This window comes from Ursus americanus, chromosome X (genome assembly GCF_024610735.1).
Source record: "Ursus americanus isolate L20-20 chromosome X, mUrsAme1.1.p, whole genome shotgun sequence".
NCBI classification, from domain to species: Eukaryota; Metazoa; Chordata; class Mammalia; order Carnivora; family Ursidae; genus Ursus; species Ursus americanus.
Window position 1 is genome coordinate 53,503,452 of NC_142164.1, and position 17,469 is coordinate 53,520,920.

General features: G+C 33.8%; 1 protein-coding gene and 1 non-coding gene across 2 annotated transcripts in view; one reads left to right on the forward strand and one right to left on the reverse strand.

The window, feature by feature from the left end:
* The window catches only part of DACH2 (dachshund family transcription factor 2), an 813,807-nt gene that overhangs the window by 270,379 nt on the left and 525,959 nt on the right, over positions 1 to 17,469 (reverse strand). The gene's annotated exons all lie outside the window — the stretch shown is intronic.
* Positions 310 to 413, forward strand: LOC123777465 (U6 spliceosomal RNA). Its single transcript, XR_006775653.1, has one exon. It is a non-coding gene; the product is annotated as a U6 spliceosomal RNA (small nuclear RNA).

The window sequence follows — 17,469 nt, forward strand, 5'->3', positions numbered from 1 at the left end:
GAAACAAAAATAAATGAACAAAGAAAGAAAGAAACAAACAAAAACTTCAGACTGTTAAATATAGAGAACAAACTGGTAGTTGTCAGGCGGGAGGTGGGGGGATGAGTGAAATAGGTGAAGTGATTAAGAGTACTCTTATGACGAGGACTGAGTAATGCATAGAATGGTTGAGTCATTATATTGTACACCTGAAATTAATGTAACACTGTATGTTAGTTATACTGGAATTAGAATTTTGAAAAAATACCAAATATATATATATATATATGTGTGTGTGTGTGTGTGTGTGTGTGTATACATATATGTTTTTTGCTTCATTAGCACATATGCTAAAATTATAACAATATAGAGAAAATTACCATGGCCCCTGAATAAGGATAAAAATGCAAATTTGTGAAGCATTCCATATTTTTGGTGATGATTGCAAAATGATGTGAATTTACTTAATACTAATGAACTGTATACTATTTAAAATGGTATTTTATGCTGTATACGTTTTGTTACCACAAAAGAGAACATATTTGTTCAAGTCAGTGATCCCCTACAATCAAAAACTGATACCAAACTTATAAAAAAGAACAGATTGTTAGTTTCTAGTATACTGCCAAATTTGTGACTATTTTCCTTCCACAGTTGCTTAAAGAAAGTATTTAAGTTTCAGTTGAAACATGTTAAGCAAAGGTAATTTACATTTTGGTGTGTTTTTTTGTTGTTGTTGTTTTAACCACACGAATGAAGTATATAATTTAAAATGTCACCACGGTGATGAAAGGGAAGAAAGGGGATGCTGCCTGAGAACATGATGGAAAACACACATTGATTTAGGAGGGCCTCTGAGACAGAGGGAGGGAGAGGAAAGAGGAGTGACCCAGGGGGCCTGACCTGTGAAGGCCCCCAGGCAGGAAGAGCTCACTGGAGGGGCCACATGGCCTGTGGGCCAGGCTGTGGACTGGGACAGCATGGCCCTGAGCTCAGAGGGAAAGCATGGATGGGCTTCCAGAAGGGGAGGGGTGGGATCAGATGCATGCTGGTGGGGAGAACGGAGTGGAGGCCAGTGAAGGCCCAGCATTCCGGGTTGTGCAATTTTTCAGTGTGGTGATGCCTCCTCTCTTGAATTTCCCTGCAGTTCATCTCTCTGACTCGGCCCCTTACATTTTGAAATGTGTTTGACTATAACAAGGGAGTCAACAAGAGTATATGCAATAAGATATACAACATCCGTACTGTAAGTTTAATTTATAGAAAGTCACAGAAAAGAGTCACATTCACAGAAGAAAGTTGAAAAGAATTCTTATACATTAAATCAATTCACTTTTGATCTGTAAATCAACAATAACAGTAATTGATAGAAGTGCAGCCTAATTTTGGATGATTTGGTTTGGCTCTGCAGCAGTTAATACCAAAAAATAGAAATGAGAGAAATAGAGTAAACTAGCATTAACAGCATTGATAGAAAAACCTGGCCAAGTTCAAATATATAACAAAAACCACGTTTACCTTAAGATAATTTCCAGATTGGTAAGGAAATTGAATTCACTAAATGTATTTTAAAATATGTATTTGAGGAAATCAGAAGATGTGTAGGTAGATATACTTTAAGCATTTTAACTCAGGATATTAATTTTTAAAAGTGGTTATTTTTATGTAATTTCACTCTCTCTACATAGTTTGTTTGGCTCAGTGCAGCTATAAGACTCGTATCCTTGTTGCTTTTTGGAAAGCTGTTTCTGCCTGTGTGGAAAACCAGTAACACACTTCAAAATTAGAGCAAATGAATACATTTTTCTTTAGAAGAAAAATTCAGGAGGAAAACTTCTTTTTTTTTTTTTAAGATTTTTTATTTATTTATTTGACAGAGATAGAGACAGCCAGTGAGAGAAGGAACACAAGCAGGGGGAGTGGGAGAGGAAGAAGCAGGCTCATAGAGGAGGAGCCTGACGTGGGGCTCGAACCCGGAACGCCGGGATCACGCCCTGAGCCGAAGGCAGACGCTTTAACCGCTGTGCCACCCAGGCGCCCCAGGAGGAAAACTTCTTATTCATTTTTCTTTAGAAATAGAATAAATGGGAAATTAGCCTCAAATTAAAAATCTATTTTGGCCTAAATTTAATCTCTAGTGTTAACTTCTGTGTAGCAGCTAATGAAAATTCAAATGTATTTTGTGTTTGTTCAAAAGGTATCAAAGTGCCATTAGAAGAATATTAAACTTCAGGGGGCGCCTGGGTGGCTCAGTCATTAAGCATCTGCCTTCGGCTCAGGGCGTGATCCCAGGGTCCTGGGATCAAGCCCCACTTCAGGCTCCATGATAGGCTGGGAGCATGCTTCTTCCTCTCCCACTCCCCCTGCTTGTGTTCCCTCTCTTGCTGGCTGTCTCTTTCTCTGTCAAATAAATAAATAAATAAAATCTTAAAAAAAAAGAGGTCTTGCTTTAATGGCTTCCTTTATAATAAAAAGGAAGAATATTAAACTTCAATAACGAATCACCTTTCTAAAAGGTAATTGACTTCCTGAAGATCACTGCCATTTGAGACTTCTAAGTAGCTGGTCTTCTCTTGGATATGCCATATAAATGCCAGAGAATGACCTGTGCAATCAATTCTCCACTCTTCTGTATAGTAGTTATCAAATACTGCTATGCTATGTTGCCACAGAAAGCTACTACAATGATCCTGTGATGTTTTAACATTATGAAATTTTGCATTCTAAACACATATATGACTTAAATCAAGACTGAAAAATCCAGCAAAACATCTAGAAATGTTGGTTGTTAAAAAAAATCTGCATTTTTAAGATGATTAGCATATTTATTATAATCAAAAGTGTAAATTATAACACCAAGAAGGACCTGAGGTAATTGCAAGGATAGTGCTTGTCTATCCCAAATAATGATGTAAAGAATACTGTATGAGATCAGAAAAGCTAGCTATTAAAACTGGGTTTATCTATAGCTAGTTATAAACCTATCTGAATCACTTTACCTTCAGAATCAATTTTCTTGTCTTTAAAATGAGTTTTAAGGAAGCAACCAAGATGTCCTTTGGTAGGTGAATGGATAAATAAAGTATGGTATATGTAAACAATAGAATATTATTAAGCATTAAAAAGAAATGAGCCAGCATGTGATGAAAAGACATGAAGAAATCTTAAATGCATATTACAAAGTGAAAGAAGCCAATATGAGAAGGCTACATATAGTATGATTCCAATTAAATGACATTTTGGAAATGATAAAGCAATGGAAAAAATAAAATGATCAATGGTTGCCAGGGATGAGTGTGTGGGGGGAGATAAACAGGCAGAGCACGACATTTTGGAGGCAGTGAAAAAACACTCTGTATATATTATAATGATGGATATATATCATTATGTATTTGCCAAATAATGATGGATATATATCATTATGTATTTGCCAAACTCATAAAATGTACAAAACCAAGAATGAACCCAAAGGTAAACTATGGACTTTGGGTGATAAAGATGTGTCAATGTAAGTTCATCCTTGGTAATAAATGTACCATTCTGTTAAATGATATTGATAATAGAAGAGGCTGTGCATATCTCTAAGTATGAGATATAAAGGAAATCTATGCCCTTTTATCTCAATTTTATTGTAAAGCTAAATCTGCTCTAAAAATATTGTCTTTAAAAAATGACATTCGGGGAATTCTATCAAACATTTAAAGAATAAATACCTATTCTTCTGAAGCTGTTTCAAAAATTACTAATGGAAGGAAAGCTTCCAAACTCATTCTATGAAGCTAACACTACCTTGATACCAAAGCCAGACGAAGACCCCATCAAAAATGAGAATTACAGACCAATATGACTGATGAACATGGATATCAAAATTCTCACCAAGACCAATAGGCTCCAACTGTACATTAAAAGGATTATTCACCAAGACCAAGTTGGATTTATTCCTGAGCTGTAATGGTGGTTCAACATCCACAAATCAATCAATGTGATACATCACATTAATAAAAGAAAGGGCAAAAACCATAAGATCTTCTTAATAGATTCAGAAAAAGAATTTGACAAAATACAGCATCCTTTCTTAATTATAGCTCTCAGCAGTTTAGGGAGAGAAAGAAGATACCTCAATACCATAAAAGCCACCAAAGAAGAGCCCACAGTGAATGTCATTCTCAATAGGGAAAAACAGAACTTTTCCCTTAAGGTCAGGAACATGACAGGGATATCTACTCTCACCACTGTTGGTCAGCTAGTATTGGAAGTCCTAGCCTCATCAAACAGACAACAAAAAGAAATAAAAGGCATCTGAGTTGGCAAAGAAGAAGTCAAACTCTTATTCTTTGCAGATGGCATGATACTCTATGTGGAAAACCAAAAGACTCTACCCTAAAATTGCTAGATCTCATACAGGAATTTAGCAAAGTTGCAGGATATAAAATCAATGCATATAAATCAGTTACATTTCTATACACTAACAATGAGAAGGAAGAAAGAGAAATTAAGGAATCCATCCCATTTACAATTGCACCCAAAACCATAAAATACCTAGGAATAAACCTAACCAAGCAGGTAAAGGATCTGTACTCTGGAGACTATAGAACACTTATGAAAGAAATTGAGGAAGACATAAATGAAAACACATTCCATGCTCATGGATTGGAAGAACAAATATTGTTAAAATGTCTATGTTACCCACAACAATCTACACATTCAGTATAATCCCTAACAAAATACCATTGATGTTTTTTACAGAGCTGGAATAAATAATCCTAAAATTTATATGGAACCAGAAAAGAACCCAAATAGCCACAGAGGAATGTTGAAAAAGAAAACCAAAGCTGGTGGCATCACAATTCTGTACTTCAAGCTAGATTACAATGCTGTAATCATCAAGACAGTATAGTACTGGCACAGAAACAGACACATAGAAAAACGGAACAGAATAGAAAACCCAGAAATGGATCCTCAACTCTATGGTCAACATATCTTCAACAAAGCAGGGAAGAATAGCCAATGGAAAAAAGACAGTCTCTTCAACAAATGGTGCTGGGAAAATTGGACCGCCACATGTAGAAGAATGAAACTGGACCATTGTTTTACACCATACACAATGATAAACTCAAAATGGATGAAACACCTAAATGTGAGGCAGGACTCCATCAAAATCCTAGAGGAGAATGCAGGCAGCACTCTATTTAACCTTGACCACAGCAACTTCTTGCTTGACACTTCTCCAAAGGCGACAGAAACAAAGGCAAAATAAAAAGCTTTTGCACAGCAAAGGAAACAGTCAACCAAACCAAACGACAACCTACAGAATGGGAGAAGTGTCTTATCAGATAAAGGGCTAGTATCCAAAATCTGTAAAGAAGTTCTCAAACTCAACACCCAAGAAACAAACAAAAAATCCATTCAAGAAATGGGTAGAAGACATGAACAGACATTTCTCCAAAGAAGACATACAAATGGCCAACAGGCACATGAAAAAATACTCCACGTCACTTGGCATCAGGGAAATACAAATCAAAACTACATCGAGATACCACCTTACACCAGTTAGAATGGCAAAATTAACAAGGCAGAAAACAACAAATGTTGGAGAGGATGTGGAGAAAGGGGAACCCTCTTACACTGTTGGTGGGACTGCAAGCTGGTACAGCCACTCTGGAAAACGGCATGGAGGTTTCTCAAGAAGTTAAAAATAGAGCTACCCTACAACACAGCAATTGCTCTACTGAACACTCCAGGATAGAAACGTAATGATCCCAAGTGATACCTGCACCCCAACATTTGTAGCAGCAATGTCCACAATAGCTAAACTGGAAAGAGCCCAGATATCCATGGACAGATGAATGGATAAAGAAGATGTGAGATTATACACACACACACACACACACACACACACACACACACACACAATGGAATATTACTCAGCCATCGAAAAAGAAATCTTACCATTTCCAACGACATGGATGGAAATAGAGGGTATCAGGCTAAGTGAAATAAGTCAGTCAGAGAAAGAGAATTACCATATGACTTCACTCATATGTGGAATATAAGAAACAGTGCAGAGGATCATAGGGGAAGGGAGGGAAAAATCAAATAAGATGAAATCACAGAGGGAGACAAACCATAAGAGACTCTTAACCATAGGAAACAAACTGAGGGTTGCTGGAGGGGAAGTGGGTGGGGTGATGGGGTAACTGCCTGATGGGCATTAAGGAGGGCACATGATGTAATTGGCACTGGGTGTTATATGCAACTGACAAAACTGAACTCTACTACTGAAACTAATGATACACCATATGTTAATTATAGAATTTAAATAAAATAAAAATTTTAAAAATAAGGTTCAAACCAATGTTAACTTTCAATGAGTTTACATGGAATACATTACTTCCAAGATAATTTATTGACTTGTCATTTATTAATTTTACATGTAAATCCTGTCTCCCTTACCTAGGTTGCAAGTTCCTTACTGGAAGAAACTATTATTCTTACCCTTTGCATTTCTTGGTGCCTGACACTCTATTGGGTTCATGGTGGTGTCCAGTGAATGACTGAAGAATAACCAAATGAAATTGTGAAGGGACACCACCAGGAGGAAGAAAAAGGGCTACTTGCCCAACACTAGCAATTGTGCAATTCTCTAGTAATAGGTATATTTTGCAATCTCTCCAAAATCACGTTCTGCCTAACCTTCCTGCCAAGATGTAATAACAAATGTAAGTAGTTGGCAACGACAGAGATGGTTGTCAAACACTGAAAGTGGCAATAGCTCTGCCTTTATTTTACTCATTCACTGTCTGTTGGTGCCATTCTTTATGATCAGCTTATGCTTATGCCTACTGAATCACTATATGTTAAGTATCTGTTCTAGAAAGCAAAGCAATATGTTATATTGAACGTAATTATAGAACAATTTTGTGACTGAACTTGTCTTATTCTCAATTTAAAGAACACATGAAACTAACCATACGTGTGTTGATATAAATGCATGAATAAATTTATGGTCATGTCTCAGGGGCTTTCATTTGTATAATATTTAAGGAAATGTGAAGCTAATTCTTTTAAATATAACAGATTAATTCTAACCCTCCAAAGAAAAAGAGATAAAAGAGAAAGTCTAAATCATTCCCACTATAATAATAATCATATGTAATTATATGTGTGTGTTGCTGCATACTTTGAGACATAAATATTGATAGCTATATCTCTAGCTATCTGAATCCACAATTACTTGAAGTTAACTGACAAAGCCCAAAACATGAACATTTGTTATATGAGTTACAAGGGAGAATAAAACGATATCATGAGAAACTGGCTCTTATTCTTGGATCTTCAATGGACACACGGTATCTGGCAAGATTATTCTTTAAAGCTTATATTACTTTGCCTCATAAAACGCAGTGTAATAACTCAAGACTTCTGTCACTTTTGAAACTCACCAGTCTATTGCATTTCTAATAATTGAATATAATACAAGTTTTCGGGTATTGTTATTTCCATATTAAAACTATACTACCTAAATTTCTAGGACCAGAAAAACCTGGCTGTCAGAGTGGCATGGGTAAGAATTCTTCTACATCATATGCAGTTTTACTTTATTTATTTATTTATTTATTTATTTATATTTATTTATTTATTTATTTATGTAGAAAAAATTTTATTACTGTCATATACAATCAACAAAAATGGGAAATAAATCAAATATTTAATACAAAATTACAATACATTCATATGATGAAATATTGTGTAACAATTAAAATAATCTTCTTAAAGAACCTTAATGGAGGGTACAATTTTCACAAGATTATTTTATATTTTATTTTATTTTTTTGTTTCAAGTTTTTATTTAAATTCCAGTTAGTTAACATATAGTGTAATATTAGTTTCAGGAATAGAATTTAGTAATTCACCAATTACATAAACCCAACGCCCATCACATAAAGTGCCCTCCTTAATACCCATCACCGACTTAACCCAACCCCCACCCACTTCCCTTCCAGCAACCCTCAGTTTGTTCTCTAAGTTAAGAGTCTATTTTATGGTTTGCTTCTCTTTTTCCCCCCATGTTCATCTGTTTCTTTCTCTTTTTTCTTTTTTTTTTAAATCTGCTTCTTTCTTAATTCCACATATGAATGAAATCATGTAGTATCTGTCTTTCTCTGACTGACTTATTTGGCTTAGCATAATATACTTTAACCCCACCCACATGGATGCAAATGGCAGGATTTCATTCTTTTTTATGACTGAGTAGTATTCTATTATATATCTATATAAATATATCATATATAAATTTATATATGTAATATATTAGTATTTTTATGTCATATATATTTATATACCATTATTGGTTGATGGACATTTGGGCTCTTTCCATAATTTGGTTATTGTTGACAATCCTAGTATAAACACAGGGGTGCATGTGTCCCTTCAAATCAGTATTTTTGTATCCTTTGGGTAGATACCTAGTAGTGAAATTGCTGGATAGTAGGATAGTTCTATTTTTAACTTTTTGAGAAACCTATATATTGTTTTTCACAGTGGATACACCAGTTTGCACTCCCACCAACAGTGCAAGAGGGTTCCCCTTTTTCCGCATCCTTGCCAACATCTGTTGTTTCCTGTGTCATTAATTTTAGCCATTTTGACAGGTGTGAGGTGATATCTCATTGTAGTTTTGATTTGTATTTCCCTGATGATGAGTGATGTTGAGCATCTTTTCATAGCAGTTTTACTTTAAATAGAGCCGCCATTCCTCTTACAGTGATATAATTCCCAGGATGAGCAGGGTTTAGAAAATTATGTACTATTGCCATCCAACACTAAAAATTATCTAATGAACATTATTTTCTCCTAAAATTGCTGTAGAGAGTTTTATCCACAGTTAAGACACCAAGATGTTTGAACTACAGGCATCCAGTATTTCATTATCTCCCAGTAGAATAGATGGGTGCAAAGAAGTTACAACTCATGTTTATCCATACTGAAATATGCTATTATCTCAAGGGGGCCTGGGTAAGCAGCTGCCTTCATCTCAGGTCATGATCCCAGGGTCCTGGGATCGAGTCCCACATCAGTCTCCCTGCTCAGTGGGGAGCCTACTTCTCCCTCTCCCCTGCTTGTGCTCCCCCCTCTCTCTCAAATAAATGAAAAAATAAATAAAATCTTTAAAAGAATGCTATCTCTTATATATGAGTTAGTGCTTGGGTAATATAAAAATAATTCTAAGTTAAATAATTAGGCCACGTCATTAATAGAGGAGACATACATAGACACATGCCAACATGCATACACAATAAAAAGGATTCTGCATGGAGCTGAGGACTAATGAATGATTTATAAGGTGGCACATTCTTTCTGGTTTCCTCTATTGTGTCAGTCCTATTAACAATACATTCAGAAAGAGATAAAAACCATTTTTTCCCACTTGAAACCAATAGCTTCAGCTTGCTAAAGGGGCATACTAACTCAAATGGATCAAATGAAACAGAGGCCATAAAGAAATTTATCTCTCTTCTAACCTTTTATTTCAGTCAGAATGCCAAACATCTTAGTAATAATATGTATGACTTCAAAATTGCTTATAGCTAGAGATAAACAAACATACACAGCTGGGAGGTAGATGAGGATGCACAATGTTAGGAATGCTACACCATCTTGATGATGAGACAAGGAACTTCACCTTTTGTAGCTTTGTCGATTTCCACGGCTATTGTTCCTGGGAATAAGATAGTATGTCCAGAAACAATAAAATGAGAACAAGTATCATCCCAGTTTCCAGTTCACTAAACTATGTTCTGTTTACAATTCAATTGATTTCTTATTTTTCCTTTGTTATCCTAAGTCTCTGATATTTTTGGAAGGCTGTGTTTCTGTAAAAACTGTAGTAATTTGTACAAATAGATTGGCATAAATCATGGGCTTTCCTAAGTCAAAAGGTGTAATTTCAAGGTGGTCTATATCACCATTCCTCCTGTTGATGATCTTAGTAATGAAGCACTTAAACTCTGTCAAATGAAACTCTGTCTTAGCCAGCTATTACTCTCTACTTTTTTTAAGGAACACAGGATCTTAGTTTAGTTTTATATGCTAATTTTTTAAATAATTGCCATGTATGTCAGGTGTGGTTGACACAGTTTAATAAAAGATATTTGCTCTGGCTCACTGCAATTGATTTGGGCACATAGGAAATTTAGAAAGTTTCACACGAAATAATCAGATTATATAGATAGAGTATATCTTATTTTTTTAGTTTGAATTCCATTGCGAATAACTTCAAACAGAACATTAATTTTCTAAAGCAAATTTTAAATAGTATTACTTCAAATTCATACACTATGAATCTAAAATTGAAATCTTGACTCTAAAATGAACTAAAAATTCCACAATCCATTTTTAATAGGTATACATTCCTTCTCAGCTAGACTAATTGAAGAACTTCCTAAGTGATCTTCCTGCCTCTCTTTCTTTTCCCTTCAAGTTATCCCATACTGTCTTAGTGATATTTTCATAAGCAGCAGTACTTTCACATTCCTCACCCTCACAAAAATATTTAGTTGTTCACCATTGCCTATAGAATCAAGTCCAGAATTCTTATTTTGATATTTATAACCTCCCACTTTTGGCCCCACCCATCTTTATAGACAGAGCTTCCACTCTTTTTTTATCATATAACTACTACTCTAACCAGACTAAACACTCTGTCACCCAGACAAAATCACTACTACCTCATCTTCACACATTTGCAGATTGTCTCTTTTGCCTGGAATGTTTTTTTATCCCTGTCTTGCTAACTGCAGCCTAACCAACCTTTAAAACAAAATTTAAATACCATTAATCCAAAAAGCCTTCTTTAATTCTCACAACTGGACATAATTCTCTTCTTGGAATTTTCCTATATTACTTTACATACACATATTTATGTGAACATATTTATCACTTTCTGCCTTTTATTATGATTATGCCTACAAGTAGGCCTCACTTCTCCAACTAAAATGAAGGCTTTGAAGGCTGTTGTAGGTTTTGTACTCATAGTAGGATCTAGAATATGTCTTGCAAGTAGGAAATACTTGATAAATGTGTGTCTAATGAACTTACCATTCTAGAGAATAAAGGTTTAGAAAAGGTTATTTAAGATCCTGAATACTTAAATACAATCATACATATGGGTAAACAGTAGTCACATGCATATATGTACACTGACATCAAACACACTATGTTTGTTATTTCTCTTGGGTCTTAAATATATCATGAAAATTTCTCCATAGTTTACTTAATAGATGAAAGGCAGAATGAAAAATGTATAATCCTTCCTAGTGGTTTTAAGACATTTTTAAACAAAGTTTTTATTTTTTAAGTATCTATGGAGGAAAAAGTGTTTTCCCTGATTAATCATGGAGTAGCTATGACTGGTGAGAAGAAAATTACATCACAAATGGCAGCTACCTGTTATCAAATTGCAAGGCATTTTCATCGAAGTGCCCAAAAAAGCAGCAGACTTACCAGTTAACATGTTTCCACTGACCTGGAGGGATTTTTTTTTTCCAATTAATAGCTTCAGAAAAATGTTTTCTTTTGATTCTTGTCTCTGACACAAAAACAATTGTCCCATTTAACTGGTCTTCTATCACATATATGAGAGAATCCTATTTACTCACACACTATTGGAACATTAACACACAATAGAATGATTGTCTTTCAAAGAATAATTTAAAGATTAATTTTTTTTTACCCCAAAAGGGGGTTGAGATCAAAAGCTAACTTTAATAGATGTTTGACTAAGGTCATACTCCTAGGAAATGTAACACTAAAGATAAAGAAAAGAAATAGTTTTGGCTTTTGATCTCAGTCAAATCCATTTGGTGTTGTTTAGCTTTTATATAATGCTTCGGTTTTAGGGGATATCATAACTAAAATGAATTGGCTTTCTTCTTGAGGCTTTAATAGCTCTTTATTACTTCGGCATTTAGAAAAGTTTAGTAAAACAGATTCCTTCTTTGTTAGCTAATATTGCAATAGTAGGTATAAACAGGTTTTCTTCATTTATAAATACCACTATCATATGATATCCATGATATATTTTCAAGTAACGCAAAAAGGAGTTCAAAAATAAAATTTTCCTATGAAATACTCTTCAAAGAAAATCATCACTGAAGTGACTACAAATTTATAGGTAACAAAGGGCCATCTTAATTTTAAGTTACATTATTTTGAATTTACATTTTCCATGTACTAGAACAGTTTGCTTTCTTGTAGTTCAGCATTGGACAGACCCAATATAAGAGCGAAAAAAAAAAAAACAACAACCCAACTATTATTGAATACCCATAACTATAGGTCAAGCACCATTTAGAACTGTTATATACATTATCTCGTTTAATCTTCAAAACAACTCTACAAAAATGCAAGGACTATTATGCCAGTTATACAGATGAGGAAAGAGAGAGTGAAAGAGACTGATTAGCTTGGGCAAGATCACACAGTGAATAAGTAATAAGGCGGAGCTTTGAACAAAGCTTCATCTAACTCCGAAGTTTTATTCTTTTCATGCTGCTTTTTGATTATTAAAATAATAGTACAAAAAAGTTCCTTTTTTTTAGTTTCATGAATTAAGTGATTCTTAAAACTTTAGCAATTGTATGATATATATATATATATATATATATATATATATATATATATATATATATATATATATCTCACACAATATGGCCTATTATATGAGATCTGGGGGAGAAGTTACACTATTTAATTAATCAAGCACTTGCCTAGATCATTCATGTCTCCCCAATTTAACTTTTGTCAAATGCTTACAGATTATCACTGTGAAAGTTTAGGGTATTGTGTTTTATTTCTTGAATTATCCTAAAAATTATCTCAATGGCCACTTCTTTTAGCAGATACAGGCTGTCTATAAGTATCTACATCTTGTAATGCTTTAAAAAAATAGAAAAACAGCTCTCTAGTTTATTTTTTTTTTTTAAAAAAAAAGAGCTTTCTAGGTGACAGTTTCCCATCATCTATCAAAAGACTTTACCCAATGGAATTTTTAAGAAAATGATCACCACAAAGATTAGTGATTCTAATGAGAAGGTTGAGTTTCCAAATTAGTAGTTTAGCAGATGATTTTAGAAGAGAAGAAAAAGGTCAAAGGAAACATAATATATAACAGCCTCTTCTTAGCAGACCTTAAACATTTCAACTTTATTAAAAGACAGACCCATAGTTCTTATGCCACACTAACTTCTAAAAAGCATGAATATCAATCAAAAAGATTATGGACTCTCTGTACTAAAAACTGACAGCTTCCCAGAATTGGAGATCCCCTCAAATCCACTTGTCTTTGAAAAACATGGAGTAGATTAGGATATCCTCTTTCTCTCCTTTTTTTTTATTTTCTTTGCTTGTCAAAAGATTATTCAGGATCATTTTCTCCCTCTTTCACTGCTCACACTCTTCAGTCCTCCAACCAAGACCTTTCACAGCCTGTCTCAATCACAAACAGAAGGCACAGTAGAGAAAATAGTAAAAGAACTTTGCAACCATTCTCTGGAACAAATCAAAATTTGAACATCCTGAGGATAGAAGGTTCAGATTAAAACATTTTTGAGACTCAGAGAATTTACAATATGTTTGGCAGTCCAGTTTCAAAGGGAAAAAGAGACCAATATGTCAGGGGAACATTGAGGATTTTCTTTTTATCCCTTAAAGTAGAAAAGCTCTAGTAAGGCAAGCATGTAAAATACAGAAAGCATACCTTTAATATGTAGTGGTTATGTTCTTTGATGCTTTTTTTTTCATAAGAATGAGAGTGAGAAAGCTAGGCAAGACTGTTGTCCATGATGCCCATGGAGAAGTAAGAATTCTTCAAATTACAAAACAATCAGCCAACTGCAATCCTAAAAATGGCAAGAACCAAGCACAACTGACAGTCTCAGCAGTTATCTGATTAAAGATGCCATCTTATTTCATGTCCTTTATCTATGTACAATTTAAAAGGTAATTAGATTTTCCTTTTTAGAAGTTATGAACATAAAGGATAACTTAACATTTGACAGAAATCATTTTACTTTTATTACCAAAGAGTGAAAGTGGGGGAAGGGGCAAAAGTACATTTCAATCACTGAAGGCCTAAATAAAGTAAAATTCAACCCATTTAATTAATTCTATGGATATTTGCAATAGAATAAATTTGAAAAATCATCCTTCAAACAGTCAGGGTTGTTTCACCTATCAATCAGAGTTAAAGTTCACACACTATGAAAAGCAGTCAGTGAACAAAAAGAAACATTTGAATTTTGTCAGAATTTTTTCTAATAAAAACTAGTCTTTAGAAAACTTAGTAGCTACATATATCAAAGACTGAAATAAGTTCATTTTAGTTTAAAACCTTTCTTAATATTAAAATTGTGATTAAAAATTTTGCATTTAATTTTTTTAAATAAAAAGTAAAAAATTTGCGTTTTTAATCTTTGCCTGACAATTGGAATATTAAATACATTAATACCTACTAAAATATGTATTACATATTTAAAAATATTAAAAATGATGTTTAATAAATTTACTTAATAAACCTAAATGAATGTTTAAAATATTTCCTAATATTAAAATTGTAATAAAAAAGCATTTTTTAAATCTTTTTGACTGACACTTGGGATATTTTATATTTCAGCTGTTAGAGTTTTAATAAATAGTACACTATTTCTCTTCATATCTACCTTCCCACTGCATTGTAACTTCTTTGTTTATAATGAGTTGGTATTGTAAGTATTTAATACATGCCTACATTAGCAGAACTCTAATCATTTTCATTTTTAATGTGATTAAACTTTTAGAGTAATTGTAATGCAACTTTTCATAGTATGATGACTAAGGCAAAGTATTGTATTACCAGCCCAACCACAACTGATACTGTATCTTCCTGCTCATGCAGCAATTCACTTGCACAGCTTATGTGGGGAAAAGATAACTTGGTGTTATACAGCATCTCAAATCCTAAGGACTATGGTTTATTTGGACTATGGTTTACTTAATAGCAATATCAGTCAGGATCTGTGGCTTGAAGAAGACTCAAAAATTTGTTGTTAATATCACAGAGAACATAGGATTTTCAAAATAGTTTATTCCTTATAGGTAAATAATCTTGCAGTAAATAAGATGATGTATTTTACAGGTATTAAGGACACCATGCTAAAACTATTTTTCCCTGACCTTGCCACTTATGACATGAATAGACCTAGAGGGTATTATTATGCTAAGTGAAATAAGTCAAACAGAGAAAAAAAATACCGTATTATTTCTCGTATATGTGGTATCTAAAAAGCAAAACAAACACAACAGAAATGGGCCAATAAATACAGAGAACAAATTGATGGTTGTCAGAAGGGAGGGAGATGGGCAAAATGGGTGAAGGGGAATGGGAGACGTCTTCCAGTTATGGAATGAACAAGTCACAGATATGGAAAGTACAGCATAAGAAATATAGTCAATGATATTGTAATAGCGTTGTATGGTGACAGATGGTAGCTACACTTGTGGTGAGTATAGCATAATGTATAGAGTTGTTGAGTTACTAGGTTGTACACCTGAAACTAATGTAACATTGTGTGCCAACTATACATCAATTAAAAAAACAAACAAACATTTCTTTCGTATCCTCCCTTCTCCCTGCTGACTCCAGTAAAAATAAATTCACACAGAATAGTTACCTGAGAATGTTATTCTGGTTTTCAGGAATATTTGGTTAAATGTGTGGAAGACAGAATATCATATAGGTCCGTTACCCAAGTCTAAACAATAGATATTCAAATACAATGGATGTGGCTTTTTCAAAAGAACTTTTACATCAAATTATTTTATGCCTTCATGTGATAGGGTTCCTAAAAGACCTATTCAACAGGTAAATATTTCATCTGCTCTTCCTTATTTTACAAAACTATTTTTAAGATCCTGGTTATATTTGATAACCAAGTTTCTTTCTTAGCATTGACAAAAAAAATCCAGTTGAAAGAATTTTGCTTTAAAGTACCACATATATTTTCATAGATAATTACAAATCAATATGAAGAGTTGAACTATATGGGAGAAAGTACATGATAGAAAGTGTGAGATTTAAAAAGCTAAAACTGTGTAGCCACTATGGAAAATGGTATGGAGGTTCTTCAAAAAGTGAGAACTGGGTGTTGTATGTAAGTGATGAATCAGTAAATTCTTCATCTGAAATAATATGACAGTGTATGCTAACTAACTAGAAGTTAAATAAAAACTTGAAAAAAGAAAAATATATAATTGCCCTTCAGTAGTGATGAATCTTCATCTATTCATCTAAGTCATATAGTTATTTGGTCAAGGAGCTTAGAAAAAGCAATTACCCATTCTTTTCTTCAACAGATCAAGTTTCTCATTTGAAAAAATAAAGAGATTTTTTTAAAGAATATTACTATACTATAGAAAGTCTTTGAGTAAGATGCTGAATTGTTAATACAGTTAGTTCATTTTTAGTATTTGTGTATGTACACGATAATAAGTTTATCAGAACATTCAACATTAATTTATACCAAAAATATATTCTGCACTTTTCCTTTATGAAGTATATGAGAATTATGTAGAAATAGGCTGAATAATGTTTTATGAAATAAGTCATAAGTATGAAAATTAGAAGGACCTGCCCCATCTGCTGGAACGGACCATGTGACTAATTTATGCCATGAGTCCTTAATTATTGATGAATATGTTTATATATTATATTTTATAAGAGTTATCAGGAGATCACACCATCTGGTGAGAAGGCATCAGTGACAGTATCGTATTCTTGGTAAACACTAGAATCCAGAGAACTCAATAATTAAACAATTTTTTTTAATATGAGATTCTGCCAAGGTAGAAACTAAAACTAAAAAGGAGTAATTTATATCATCTTCCCAAAGAAGTTACTCACTGAGCAATTTATAGCATACTTCCCTGAGAAGTCACTGCCCATGGATTATACCAATCAAGACAACATTTTATTCTTTTTTTTTTTATTTAATAATGATTTTTTATTATATTATGTTAGTCACCATACAGTACATCCCCGGTTTTCGATGTAAGGCTCGATGATTCATTAGTTGTGTACAACACCCAGTGCACCATGCAATATGTGCCCTCCTTACTACCCATCACCGGTCTATCCCATTCCCCCACCCCCCTCCCCTCTGTAGCCCTCAGTTTGTTTCTCATAGTCCATAGTCTCTCATGTTTCATTCCCCCTTCTGATTACCCCCCCTTTCTTTATCCCTTTCTTCCCCTACTGATCATTCTAGTTCTTATGTTCCATAGATGAGAGAAATCATATGATAGTTGTCTTTCTCTGCTTGACTTATTTCACTTAGCATTATCTCCTCCAGTGCCGTCCATGCTGTAGCAAATGTTGAGAACTCATTCTTTCTGATTGCTGAGTAATATTCCATTGTATATATGGACCACAACTTCTTAATCCAGTCATCTGTTGCA